Here is an 11,562-nt window from a genome sequence, read left to right as displayed (position 1 = left end):
TATGTTGTGAGTCCACCATGGAAGGCAATCATTTCACCCACAGGGGAATTCATTGGCAACATGACATCTTTTCAAATTGCAAAACGAAATTTGTTGTTTATGGAATATTATGTCCATGCGACAAACTATACATCGGGAAAACAAATCAGGAGATTAGACTCAGAATTCAACAGCACAAATCTAGAATACGTAAGAAGGTACAAAATGCCCCGTTGGTCAACCATTGGCACCTTCACAATCATACGGAAACAGAGGTAAAATGGACTGTCATCTCTAAAGTCACACAAGACAGCCGAGGAGGTGACCTCGATGCCAAATTATTAAAAAGAGAAGCGATGCTTATCATTAAATTCAACACGTCAGTCGACGGTTTGAACGAAATTTCTGAGATCTTCAATTTGTGACTTTGTTTCATTCTTTGGCCCATCCGGGCACCCAACATGTTTACACTATCTTCATTACTTTTGATACCTCTGTGAGATTTCCGTGTGCCACAACACTTATTTTCAATCCATTTGTGAGCCAGTCAGACTTGTTTTTAGCACATCCAAAATTTTCAATAAAGTTTCGTCGATTTACTTCTTTGCGAAACTATATTTTTCTTGAGTTTTTAAACATGTCTATTTAGGACTGTTTTTTTCCAAATGTTGACCAACTACAGGGCTCCAATCAGCCCCAACGGAGTGACAGTTGAAACTACAAATCCCAGTTTCCCTCCTTGGCGGGAAACGGGATGTTAATTTTACACGTCAGCTGACGAGCTTCTATTTGGATCTCTTCGTAGTCTTTAGCTTATTTGAGCACCCGACACGTTTATACTGCCTTCATTACCTTCGACACCTCTGAGTGTTTTTCGTGTGCTATAACACTTATTTCCAACCCATTATTGAGCTGGCCAGGATTGGTTCCAGTTTATACACCTTTTTAATAAAGTTTTGTCAATTTTCCTCCTTTGACATTTCCGTGAAACTACAGTTCCTTTGAGCCTCTAAACATGTCCACTTAGTAGTGGCCCAGCCTTCTCCAAATGCCGACCAACCATTAGCCTCGACGGAGCGACAGTCAAAACTACAATTCCCAGTTTCCCTCCTTTGCGGGAAACGGAAAGTCTAAAAGAGATGCCACTTCCTGTCTTCATGTGAATCGCACTTCAATGGCGTACCACACACGGATTGAGGGTTCCAGGAAAGCTTTACAAAGATCATTGACTGGTAAGCGATACTTCCTCTGCAGTACTGCGAGAATAGACAAATCTCTGTTAGCCGCTTTAACGCACAACTAACGGAAGTAACTCCAATCAATGTTTTTTGGACTTTTCAGAATATACAAACCTAATAAGGAATTCTTCCGTCTAAAGCCTGCACCGTTATTGGAAACCCAGACGCCAGTTGACTGAAGCACCATTGAGACATAACACTAGCTAGACAAGTAAGACTTCCTCATAGTTTCGCCAGGCCGTTTTTGAGTTTGTTCATCATAGGCAACAATTTTGTCTGATCTGTTCTCCCTTCTTTTTGCTCTTTTCCTTTCTTTAAGGCATTCGAAGGTTTTCTTGACATATTTGCAAGTTCTTCCTGTGCACATTCTGTGACAGGTAAGATTCTATAATAAGGTGTGCGGTCAGGTTTCGTAGTGGTTTAAGGGTCATTTGGTCTAATTCAGCCAATTGTCTGTTTCATTTCAGAGAGCGTTGGTCCTGATGAGAATCCCTACTACCAATGGGATTCGAAACGCGTAGACCTTTCTTCGCTTTAGGCTAATCCTCCACTAAACAACCAAACGCAATATATTTTCAACTTTCTCAAATGTTATTTATCTATGGCCTGATTTAATTGTTTCTTTAATTAATTTGTTTCTCATTGTCACAAGTATTGTTCTGTATGTGTGATTGATAAGGATGTCTGTGTTGTCGTTTGATTGATTTCAGTATGCTAGTGGATGTGTTGCTATTATATGTTCATATAAAGTAAATATCAATGGTGTATTGTTTTTTACCTTTTGTAAATGTCACAATTGTTATAATGATACCATGCAAATTAATGAGTTAATACAGTATTCAAAATTATTTTGATTAAAATCAACGGAAAAAGTGGTTGAGAGTGAAACTGTTTTATTCAGTTCATGGTCAAAAAAAATTGTTGTTCAAGCTAAGTGCAGCACTGGCACCTTTCTTTGCTATGTTTATTTAATATGACTCAGCCTTGCTGCTATTGAGTCTAAACCCAAGGTCGCTCCTAGACTGCCCAATAACAGCGTGACAATGACGTGAACAACCAATAGCAGCTCAGCTTTACACCTACCCACCACTCCCAGCGCATCACACTATGACGCCAGTCTGGCTACTCGCAGCAGCTCAACCTCCTTTACAATTTCAACTGAATCTCCTCATGAAATTCAGTCTAAACAATAGAAAGCAACCCAAAAACTCAGTGGTGGCGATACAGAAAATGAGAAAGAGAATCTGAAGATTTAAAGCAGAATTTGATTCTCCTGCCTAGTCATTAGTTTCTCAGATATAATCTAACTAATCCTACTCTATACTAACTTTGAGAAAACCCTAATCAAGCTATGGGAAGCAAGGAACAGGTGTGAGCATGAGTGAGTCTTTTGTAAAAGTACTCCAAGTCTACTTAGTATAGTATGAAGCCACACAGTAAGAGGAACAGCATAAGAGGTCTGCACCTTGTGAAATCCTCAAGGTTTGTGCTCTCTTGCTAACAATACAACACCTATCATCACACAGAGTATTCAAGGTAACCAGCCTCATTGTCTACAGTACAGTTCCACTTTCCCTGTAGTATATTAGCAATATTCAGCTCTTCTCCTACAGCTTCAGTGGGCAAACTCAAGCTACCTTGAACATCTCTCCTCTGCCATGAGAACTCGTCTCCCACTTCATTAACACTTCTTCTTCCTGACAAAAGTTTCCTATTGTACCTTACAATCGCTACAAATAAACAATGCCTTTCGCTAACTAACGAAGCCTTGTATCCTCACCTGCAGAGGAGAGAACATGCTACCAAAACAATTCTCACATGAAAATAAACATTGACTATCAGTTATTTGAGGCCTGTAATTAAGCTAAGTTAGCACCGCAGTTAAAGTGCCCTTGACAGTTGGATATAGGTGCACACATATTCACAAATAGTACATATATGGAATATCATGTGGAATAAATCATGGCTACATATAACTATGTGTTATATCTTAAAACATGTTATAGTTATGAACAAGAACTACATATTTACTAAAATCTTTCACCATTAGTATGTACACACGATTCTTTTAGGTTTTTACCATGGAACATCTCAGAAATACATTTGAAATCCCATTGTTTATTAGAATGTCAGACCACACAAAATAAAACAACAAAGTCAACATAAATAGGTGACGTGTAAGGGTGAAACCAAACGTAAGGTGCTCCAAACCTATTCCCAGATAGTATTAAGATGTTTAAAAATGCAGAAATTATGATTTAATACAAACACAAAATGTGCTGCATGACGCCTTATAAGTTGCCTTTTCCTGCTGCATCATTTAGTCAACCATGCTGCATAACATGGTCCTCATCTGCTGCATAATTCCAATTTATTTTTTGCAGTTTTATACAGCGCAAACTCGACCCAAAGGCACTGGCCACTTTACAAGAGCTTCAGTTACTTTACACAAGGACACTTTCATTTTTTGGTAGGCATGGGAGAGTAAGTGATTTGTCCCTAATCACAGGATGTTGGGCCGATGCCGAAACTCGAACTTGGTTCCCCAGTTCAAGAGTCAGCAGCTCTGGTCGTTAGGCCACATCAATTGCCCTGCCTAGAACTATGTGGAACACAATTTCGTAGAACGTTGGTCCTGACACTTTGAACCTAAGCAGTGGATGTCGTACCACTTGTATCACTCAATTACAGGGAGAGTAAATGGATTATTAGGGTACATAGCGAAAAGATCAAATTGGCACAACTTCCATGGTGGTGTTGATCTCCGCGTCAGACATGGCACATTACCGCCATGAGTAACATGATACGCAACAGGTTGAGGCACTATTTTCAAATTATTGAACAAATACACTGGGCTTAAAAGGTTTTTAGGGCGAGCCTGGGAAGCGCATGCGCTGCTCTGCGAGCCATGCTGTATTAGAGTATGGAGTTGAAGCTCTGTCCACTCTCCGCCCATATTTTTCATTGGCTTGTGTGATCGTCCTTTGTAAACGCTGGCTTTTCATTAGTTAATAGGCTTGTTAGTCCCTCCTTAGTACTGTCCTGTCTTCATTTGTAACCTCCCATGAGGAAGGGCCCTTTTCCTTCAGTTGTTACACGGTACGTCTTATTTCATATGTAAGCACTATTTTTCTCTTTAATGAGTTTCTGGTACTGCAGGCACAACGTGCTTTCCTGCAACGTGCTTTCCTGCACCATTCAGGGCACCATGCACGCTATCACTTTTAGTTAGTACACATGATTTGTTTATGCCTACATGGGTCAGCTTAGTGAGATCTGCGATTTTCCTGCACTTTAGCTTTAAAAAAGGCAGTTGCATGCCTTTATTTTCTTTTGCACAGCGCAGCATATTTTATCCAGCTGTAATCCTGTCAGGTGAGTGCGATTTCGTGCTGTCGTGGTTAGCATGGAGCTCTTGTGGCCAAAACTATAAAAAAGCTAAGGTAGCCATCTAAATTATGGAATTTACATTTAAAAAAGCTTGTGAGGTCAGTTACATGGCACATTTCGAGTCAGGATGTCTTTTGATTTCCTCCCTCCTGCCTCTTAACTCTGGTTGCAATCATCAGCTCTCAGCGGAAGCCCCACCTCCCCTCAGCTGCACGCTAGCCACCCGGAAGTGTTTCGCAGACTGCACCTCCTTCGAGCACCTCAGTGAGAATACATTCCCCTCACTCGCACAGACAGGAATGCGCTCTGCCAGCTGCACGGGCCCACCATTTGTTCTGACTTTCTTTGCCTTTCCCATGGTCAAAGTACGATGATAATGATGGAGCAGGTAAAGCAAAAATGTGTATACCATCTCTATTTTGCATGAAATTAATTATGTAATCATTCTAAATATTAATTTGTACTAATTGTTTGGAGTGTTATAATTAACCAACTCTTGCACCTTAATAAACACAAGATACACGTGGGACTAAAATGCTATTTGCATGGCTAATAATTAAATGATTAACTATGGTACGCAAACTAATTGTAGGATGTGTTGAAATAGAGATTTGCATGATTCATGTTGCTTTTGTGATGGTTTGTGCTTCCAATGTTGCAGAATGGTGAGTATTATTGCTTTAAATGTTGCTACAAGCTAGGAAAATTCTAATATATATTGGGATTAGAGTGGGTTTAATATTAGAATCTTCATTTCCATATATTAATTACCGTTATGTTTGTTTTTGCTTAAGTTGGTATTCGGGCCGACTAGGCTGCAGTACTTAAAATGGAGTTCGGAAGTGGCCACCGTCATGGGAGCGCGATGCCTACTGCGCAGACTCGGATGGCTCTGAAGATCTCAAGGTGACCTCCGAAGAAAGACAAAATGTTCCTTGTCAAGGATAGGAACGTGGAGGACTGCCAAGACACAACTAGTGTGAATGACTGAGAGGACAATAGCGACCTGTACACGAAGGTTTACATGTTGTTACTTCGGAATTTTCGCCTGTGAAACTACAAAAAGAATACAATTGGGGATATGTCATGCCCGGTCTCATGGGAAACAGGCAAACCTGGGAATATTGAAAAGTATTACAAAATTCTGAGGATTTAGCCAATCAGAACACTTCTACTCCTAAAATTGCTGCACATTGTCCTAAAGGTTAAGGAGAAAAGAGTATAAAAAGGGGGGGTTTAGAAGAGGGTACGATCTTCTTTCCTTATTGCTGTTAGGCTGTTGGTGTGAAGAGTTGATTTGCTGGATTGTTAGTTCGTTGGTGCGATCGCCTGGTCCTTGGCTAAATTGTGGGGACTGCGTCTTTCAGAGGGAGATTTCCTGGCCTTACCTGAGTTTCTCTTTAAATGTATAAGGATGATTCCATCTGAAGGGATTTTGATTTGTGCTGTGGGTTGACGGGTTCTTCCGAAAATGGTCGCCAATATCCAAATTTAGGTAAATATAAATGTTCTGCACATTTGTGTTCAAGATCAAAGGTTGGAAATCACTTAATAGAAATCTGATTTGAACTGTAATTCTGAATATGCTAACAGAGTGAATTAATTAGATAAACTAAACATTGATTAATAAGACATGAGTTTGTGATTCTTTAATAAGGTATTGAAAAGTTAACCGAAAGGTTCCAAAGCTTTAAATGTGTTTTAGCTGGTTTTAAATCACCATCAACCAGTCCAACTAATTAGTCCATTGACCAAGTGGTGGAGTGCCTTGATGTTAAAGTTAGGATTCTATAGGTACTGATGTATAAAATGTAAAGAATTTTCTCCCGATCGGTAACAAGGTACCCCCACATGTCCAGTGCTTCTTTTCCTCCTGTGTGCAGACTCGAGTGAGACGTTTGAGTGTTGGTGTTATGGGCCCCACCAATGAATGCGTGCGTGAATGAGTAAGTGTGGTGACGGGTCTGTGTTGCAGGGAGGATATGTAAATTTGCCCTTTTCCACTGGAGCAGTTTTTTGGTAGCAGAATTATAGTTATTTTTGGCTAGTTTGGTGATTAGTAATGGGTTTTATTGCATTGGTTTGGTGATTATTGATTATAGATTTATGTTCTAACAGTCTATGTTGAGTCGTGTTGCGTTTTATGTTGTTTTGAAGACATCCGGGATGTAGGAAGTTGGATGCCCTGTATGTTGACGGGGAAAACGTGTGGCAAGTGAAGTTGCACAGTGTGTTGTCTGGTTGCCCTGTAGGTACACTGGGAAATGTGTGACAAGTGAAGTCGCACAACGCATTGTCTGGTTTCGAGCTGGTAACATCGTCGTGTGTTATCGTTAGGGAAACTCTGGCCTTAATTCTCAGGAGCATTGTAGTCTCCACATGTGTTTTATCCCCAGAGAAACGGTTAGCCTTTTTGCTTGTTAGAAGGGTACGGTAGAGGGAAGTGCTACTTTATCGGCGAAACTGAATAATTCTGTGGTAGGGTAGAGGTAAGCGCTGCCTACTGGAAATACAGAATTCTTGTGTAAATGAACAAAACTCTCCCTTTGGTTTAGCGAAACAGGCAATGGTGGTGTTTTTATGTTATTACTAACAGATTTTGATTGAAGAAGACGTAAGAAAAGTTTGCCGATAAATTTTGTAAAGGAGGGGTCAGCATAAGCAGGAGTAGTGAGAAACGCTGATGTCAGAAAGACCGCGCTGGCATTGGCCAGCCCTAGAGAGATGAAGCTTTCACGGATTGGTGCATTGGTGTGAGCCGCGCTAGGAGTGGAGAATTTCAGGTGTGACGTAGACGCACAGGATTGGTGCATTAGTGTGAGTCGCGCTGGGATTGGAGAGCATACGGAATTGTGGCAAGAGAAGTGATTTGAAAAGTCTAGTGATTCAGAACTAAGGATAAATAAAAATTATGTATTACGATCCACCTGAGAAAGAGAAAAAGTCATGGTTTGGGAAAATTAAAAGTCTATTTAAAAGGGATAAGCCGATTGTGACTAGGGAAGGACAGATACTTCCTCCACCGAAATCGCCTGCATCTTTTATGGTAGCGAAATATGGGTACCATACATGTATTTGGCTAGAGAATTGGGCAAAGTATACAAAGGAAGATGGAGTCCTAGCGTTTCCAGAAAGTGGTTCATTTAGTTTAGCTGTATTAAGAAACTTAAGAGAAAAAATGATGCGATTAGAACCGAGACCTAGACCTAATCAGTTCGAGGCTTTGACGGAATGGGAAGAAGAGATGTATGAAAGGGAACGGCATCGGAGTGGAAGAAGGTATAATTACATGTTTGGTAGACGTTGTGGTCAGGAAAGTCATGATGACAGGATGAGAAGATGGCGGAGTGCAAACATGACTGATGGTATGTTTCCGTTGAGAAATGTTGAAGAGACAAGTGGCAGAAAGTGTACAGAAAAGAGAAACAATACAGGGTCAGAAGGATATAAATATGGTGAGAATGAATCAGAGGATGAAGTGCTAGAGGACATGTTTTATAACAGTCCTCCCCCGTATCAACCAAAATTCTATGTTGCTAAAGCCGAGTGCGCCGGTAAAAGAAACCCTGCTAATTAAAAACTTTGAGCAAACGCCACCTGATTTAGGGAAAAATAATCCATTCAGAGACTCTAAAATGGCACAACCTGTTAGGACTGGAAATGAAAATTCGGCTGAATTAGCTAGGACTACTCGTGAATTAACTGAGAAAATTAGAGAATTAACCAAAAATATGGAAGCCGTAACTGTACCTGTAACTATAGGGCCAGTGATGCCTGTGTTTGATAAACAGAATGAAAGTGAGCATTGTTTAACAGTTCCCTACAATAGTAATAAACAAATCGAGACAGAAAGAAGTGGATCCGGAGGAAATGCATGGGGAACAATAGCAGGAACATCAGGTTTAAGTACTCCTAAAAATCTGACTATAAATCAAAGTCCAGCAAGTAAGACGCTGATGACAACAGAATCGGCACCAGAAACCCCAGAAAGAAATACAGAGAGAATAAGATGTGAAACAATCCCTGTAGGTCCCACTTCTGAAGAATTAAGCGATTGGTTAAGGAGTTTACAGCGAAAAGATATAGAACCTCAACCTTTAGATGTGGCAAAATTAAAATTAACATTGGAAGAATTAATAGTAGGTAACTATTCCAACTGAAGAATTAAAAGCATATCAGGACGAGGAGCTAATATTTCTCTGCAAGAGTATAACTTGGAGAGCGAGGAGTTTGCATGAGAAACTTGAAGAGACAGCGAATGAAATGGGCATTGACTTTGAGGAAATAAGATCATTACAGAAGCCATATAGAGTAGATGTTTCTGAAAAAGATATTGAAAATCTGAATACTGCAGGGAGATTAACTTAAATTAAAGAATTGATAGCCTTGTTAAGGAAATGGGGTGATGTAGACAGGTGGAAAAGTAGGTGGTTTCGAAAGGGAGAGGATACGACAGATAAGAACTTTTCGGCATTTCCGGTAAGAGAAAAAGAGACAGTAGTAACGGAATGTCCCATGAGGGAGATCCCAGGAGGGGGTTATGTACATGTTCCCTGGACTAGACAGGACATTTTGTCATTTACAAATGATTTCCCAAGGTTAAGAGAAAAACCCGTTGAGTGGTATCGACAGGTGGAAAGGTTTGTTAAATTATCAAAAGTGTTGTGGATAGATTTGAATGGTCTTTTCGATATAATTGTACCTGCAGACTTATGGGCAGAATGTAAAATTACAGTAGGTTGGCCAACTCAAGAGTACCCTAGGGATCCTAAGACGGGAGCCCCTGATCCGGAGGTAATGAGAAAATATGAACAGGTAATTACTTTTTTGAAAAATAAAGTGCCACCAAAAGAAACCGATTGGGTAAAAATTTATAGAACTCACCAGGAGGTTAAAAAATCTGTCCACGCCAATTATGAAAGGTTACTTTTAGCTTTTAAGAAATATAGTGGTGATGAGAAATTGAGTGAGAAGGATTTAAGTCATTTTGTATATCGATTTGTTTATGGTTTAAGACCTGAAATAAGCAAAATGATCAAACAGCATACAGTGGATTGGCAAAATAAAAAGATAGATGAAGTGTTACGGCATGCAAAATATTTTAGTGATGAAATCGAAGCAAAACAACGCAAACTGAAAGAGAAGGCAATGTGGGCACAAGTTAAGGTTTTGGAAAGACAAGAAGCCCAGTTGATAGAACAGGCTAATGGCATGGGCCAAGTGAGACAAAAGCCTAATATTGGAAATGTTGTACCCTGCTGTCCCATTGTACCGAACCCTTCGGTAATCCTATATCAGATTCCCCATGATGCGGAATGGTACACAGTCATCGACATGTGTCATGCTTTCTTTTCTATCCCATTGCACCCCGATAGCCAACAAATTTTTGCGTTCCGGTTTGGCAAACGTACTTTGGCATGGTGCCGTATCCCACAGGGGTATACAGAAAGTCCATCGATATTTAACCAGATTCTCAAGAAGTCCTTAGAAGATCTGAAAATGCCCGAAAGTTCAGTACTCGTGCAATACATCGATGACCTATTGGTGGCATCGAGGAAGCGAGAGGCACGTGTGGTGGACACAGTTGCATTGTTGAATCATTTGGAGGATGCAGGACTTAAGGTATCCCCATCGAAATTACAATTTTGTAAAAAAGAAGTACAATATTTAGGTCATAAGATTGAGAAAGGCCTGAGAAAAGTGACTGCAGACAGGATGAGAATAATAAAGGGAATGAGAGCACCAATGACTCAGAGATAAGTGAGAATGTTTCTTGGTGGGATATTGTCGCCAGTGGATCAGCAACTTTTCGCTGATTGCAAAACCTTTGGTACGCTTGACAAAAAGTGATGTTAAAGACCACCTTGAACTGAATAAAGAGGAGATGAAGGCCTTTAGACAACTGAGAGACAGCTTGTGTGAAGCACCAGCTCTTGGAATGCCTGATTACGAAAAGGAATTTGAGCTCTATTGCAGTGAGAGAGATAGATGTGCACTCTTTGTGTTGGTGCAAAGGCATGGAAAACTAAGACGACCGATTGCATACTTTTAAGCTGTATTAGATCCTGTAGCTGTAGCTTTGCCTGGTTGTTTGAAAGCAGTAGCTGCTACCTGTAAGAGTTTGGAGCAGAGTGAAGGAATTGTGATGGGATATCCTGTGAGAGTGTTTGTACCCCATGATGTTGCAATCCTTTTGACAAGAAGCCGAACACAATTCATGACGCATAGTCGGCTGACGAAATATGAAAAAGTCATTTTGGGTGCTACAAATGTGAGCCTTGTGAGGTGTCTTAATGTAAATCCCTCAACATTGCTACCTGATGCTGTGAATGTGGAAGGGAAGGATGACGTGGATCATGATTGTTTGGAAGTGCTTGATTTTTGCACTATGCCACGTCCGGACATAAAAGATGTTCCTCTGAAAGAAAGTGACTATGTGATGTTTGTGGATGGGTCATGTCTGAGAACTGAAGAAGGAATTCTGAGTGCTGCGTAAGCAGTATGTACGGTAGCGGCTGAGCTGGAAGCGTCTTGCTTGAAAGGAGTAAGATCAGCTCAGGTTGCTGAATTGTTTGCATTGACCAGAGTGTGTAAGTTGGGAAAGAATCTGCGAGTCACTGTGGTTACCGATAGTCAGTATGGATTTGGAGTGGTGCATGACTTTGGGTAGATTTGGTCTCAAAGAGGGTTCTTGCTGAAGTGGTTGGGAAGTTGCTTGAGGCGATACAGCTGCCGAAGCAAATTGCAGTAGTAAAATGCGCAGCCCACTCGAAGGGTACAGACTATGTGTCGACGGGCAACTAATTTGCGAATGACATAGCGCAGTATTGTGCGCGAAACCAAAACTCCGTGAATAAGAATCAGGAAAAGGAAATGAACTCATGTCCCTTACTTTTTACTAACACTGTGAGTACTTGGGAGGAGGTGAGGCAGTTACAGGAAGAGGCAGGTGAAG

Source organism: Triturus cristatus, chromosome 1_2 (genome assembly GCF_964204655.1).
Source record: "Triturus cristatus chromosome 1_2, aTriCri1.1, whole genome shotgun sequence".
Lineage (NCBI taxonomy): Eukaryota > Metazoa > Chordata > Amphibia > Caudata > Salamandridae > Triturus > Triturus cristatus.
This window is presented reverse-complemented; position numbering follows the sequence as displayed.